Source organism: Pelophylax lessonae (assembly GCF_965119305.1).
Source record: "Pelophylax lessonae genome assembly, chromosome: 2".
In the NCBI taxonomy this organism is placed as follows: Eukaryota; Metazoa; Chordata; class Amphibia; order Anura; family Ranidae; genus Pelophylax; species Pelophylax lessonae.
Window position 1 is genome coordinate 568603636 of NC_138769.1, and position 3923 is coordinate 568607558.

The window sequence follows — 3923 nt, forward strand, 5'->3', positions numbered from 1 at the left end:
CTTCGTATAACCCCCAAGGCTATAACAGCGCCACCTGGGGGTCGGAGGATCAAGTAGTATAAAGAGGATTAGGAATGGGAACAATGGAGTTGTATACACTGCTGTAAGACTTGTGATCGTAAGGATGGAGTAGTATTTATAAGACTTGGGATGGTAAGGATGGAGTAGTATTTATAAGATTTAGGATGGAGTAGTATTTATAAGATTTAGGATGGTAATGATGGAGTAGTATACATAAGACTTGGGATGGTAAGGATGGAGTAGTTCTTTAGAAGACCAGGAATGGTAAGGATGGAGTAGTATTTATAAGACTTGGGATGGTAAGGATTGAGTAGTATTTATTAGACTTAGGATGGTAAGGATGGAGTAGTATTTATTAGACTTAGGATGATAAGGATGGAGTAGTATTTATAAGACTTAGGATGGTAAGGATGGAGTAGTATTTATAAGACTTGGGATGGTAAGGATGGAGTATTATCCATAAGACTTGGGATGTTAAGGATGGAGTAGTATTCATAAGACTTGGGATGTTAAGGATGGAGTAGTATTTATAAGACTTGGGATGGTAAGGATGGAGTAGTATCCATAAGACTTGGGATGTTAAGGATGGAGTAGTATTTATAAGACTTGGGATGGTAAGGATGGAGTAGTATCCATAAGACTTGGGATGGTAAGGATGGAGTAGTATTTATAAGAGTTAGGATGGTAAGGATGGAGTATTATCCATAAGACTTGGGATGGTAAGGATGGAGTAGTATTTATAAGACTTGGGATGGTAAGGATGGAGTAGTATTTATAAGACTTAGGATGGTAAGGATGGAGTAGTATTTATAAGACTTGGGATGGTAAGGATGGAGTAGTATTTATAAGACTTAGGATGGTAAGGATGGAGTAGTATTTATAAGACTTGGGATGGTAAGGATGGAGTAGTATTTATAAGACTTGGGATGGTAAGGATGGAGTATTATCCATAAGACTTGGGATGGTAAGGATGGAGTAGTATTTATAAGACTTGGGATGGTAAGGATGGAGTAGTATCCATAAGACTTGGGATGGTAAGGATGGAGTAGTATTTATAAGAGTTAGGATGGTAAGGATGGAGTATTATCCATAAGACTTGGGATGGTAAGGATGGAGTAGTATTTATAAGACTTAGGATGGTAAGGATGGAGTAGTATTTATAAGACTTGGGATGGTAAGGATGGAGTAGTATTTATAAGACTTGGGATGGTAAGGATGGAGTATTATCCATAAGACTTGGGATGTTAAGGATGGAGTAGTATTTATAAGACTTGGGATGGTAAGGATGGAGTAGTATCCATAAGACTTGGGATGGTAAGGATGGAGTAGTATTTATAAGAGTTAGGATGGTAAGGATGGAGTATTATCCATAAGACTTGGGATGGTAAGGATGGAGTAGTATTTATAAGACTTGGGATGGTAAGGATGGAGTAGTATTTATAAGACTTAGGATGGTAAGGATGGAGTAGTATTTATAAGACTTGGGATGGTAAGGATGGAGTAGTATTTATAAGACTTGGGATGGTAAGGATGGAGTATTATCCATAAGACTTGGGATGGTAAGGATGGAGTAGTATTTATAAGACTTGGGATGGTAAGGATGGAGTAGTATTTATAAGACTTAGGATGGTAAGGATGGAGTAGTATTTATAAGACTTGGGATGGTAAGGATGGAGTAGTATTTATAAGACTTGGGATGGTAAGGATGGAGTATTATCCATAAGACTTGGGATGGTAAGGATGGAGTAGTATTTATAAGACTTGGGATGGTAAGGATGGAGTAGTATCCATAAGACTTGGGATGGTAAGGATGGAGTAGTATTTATAAGAGTTAGGATGGTAAGGATGGAGTATTATCCATAAGACTTGGGATGGTAAGGATGGAGTAGTATTTATAAGACTTGGGATGGTAAGGATGGAGTAGTATTTATAAGACTTAGAATGGTAAGGATGGAGTATTATCCATAAGACTTGGGATGGTAAGGATGGAGTAGTATTTATAAGACTTAGAATGGTAAGGATGGAGTATTATCCATAAGACTTGGGATGGTAAGGATGGAGTAGTATTTATAAGAGTTAGGATGGTAAGGATGGAGTATTATCCATAAGACTTGGGATGGTAAGGATGGAGTAGTATTTATAAGACTTGGGATGGTAAGGATGGAGTAGTATTTATAAGACTTAGAATGGTAAGGATGGAGTATTATCCATAAGACTTGGGATGGTAAGGATGGAGTAGTATTTATAAGACTTAGAATGGTAAGGATGGAGTTTTATCCATAAGACTTGGGATGGTAAGGATGGAGTAGTATTTATAAGAGTTAGGATGGTAAGGATGGAGTATTATCCATAAGACTTGGGATGGTAAGGATGGAGTAGTATTTATAAGACTTGGGATGGTAAGGATGGAGTAGTATTTATAAGACTTAGAATGGTAAGGATGGAGTATTATCCATAAGACTTGGGATGGTAAGGATGGAGTAGTATTCATAAGAGTTAGGATGGTAAGGATGGAGTATTATTCATAAGACTTGGGATGGTAAGGATGGAGTAGTATTTATAAGACTTAGGATGGTAAGGATGGAGTAGTATTTATAAGACTTGGGATGATAAGGATGGAGTATTATCCATAAGACTTGGGATGGTAAGGATGGAGTAGTATTTATAAGACTTGGGATGGTAAGGATGGAGTATTATCCATAAGACTTGGGATGGTAAGGATGGAGTAGTATTTATAAGACTTGGGATGGTAAGGATGGAGTAGTATTTATAAGACTTAGAATGGTAAGGATGGAGTATTATCCATAAGACTTGGGATGGTAAGGATGGAGTAGTATTTATAAGACTTAGAATGGTAAGGATGGAGTATTATCCATAAGACTTGGGATGGTAAGGATGGAGTAGTATTTATAAGACTTAGAATGGTAAGGATGGAGTATTATCCATAAGACTTGGGATGGTAAGGATGGAGTAGTATTTATAAGAGTTAGGATGGTAAGGATGGAGTATTATCCATAAGACTTGGGATGGTAAGGATGGAGTAGTATTTATAAGACTTAGGATGGTAAGGATGGAGTAGTATTTATAAGACTTGGGATGGTAAGGATGGAGTATTATCCATAAGACTTGGGATGGTAAGGATGGAGTAGTATTTATAAGACTTGGGATGGTAAGGATGGAGTATTATCCATAAGACTTGGGATGGTAAGGATGGAGTAGTATTTATAAGACTTGGGATGGTAAGGATGGAGTAGTATTTATAAGACTTAGAATGGTAAGGATGGAGTATTATCCATAAGACTTGGGATGGTAAGGATGGAGTAGTATTTATAAGACTTAGAATGGTAAGGATGGAGTATTATCCATAAGACTTGGGATGGTAAGGATGGAGTAGTATTTATAAGACTTAGAATGGTAAGGATGGAGTATTATCCATAAGACTTGGGATGGTAAGGATGGAGTAGTATTTATAAGAGTTAGGATGGTAAGGATGGAGTATTATCCATAAGACTTGGGATGGTAAGGATGGAGTAGTATTTATAAGACTTGGGATGGTAAGGATGGAGTAGTATTTATAAGACTTAGAATGGTAAGGATGGAGTATTATCCATAAGACTTGGGATGGTAAGGATGGAGTAGTATTTATAAGACTTAGAATGGTAAGGATGGAGTATTATCCATAAGACTTGGGATGGTAAGGATGGAGTAGTATTTATAAGAGTTAGGATGGTAAGGATGGAGTATTATCCATAAGACTTGGGATGGTAAGGATGGAGTAGTATTTATAAGACTTGGGATGGTAAGGATGGAGTAGTATTTATAAGACTTAGAATGGTAAGGATGGAGTATTATCCATAAGACTTGGGATGGTAAGGATGGAGTAGTATTTATAAGAGTTAGGA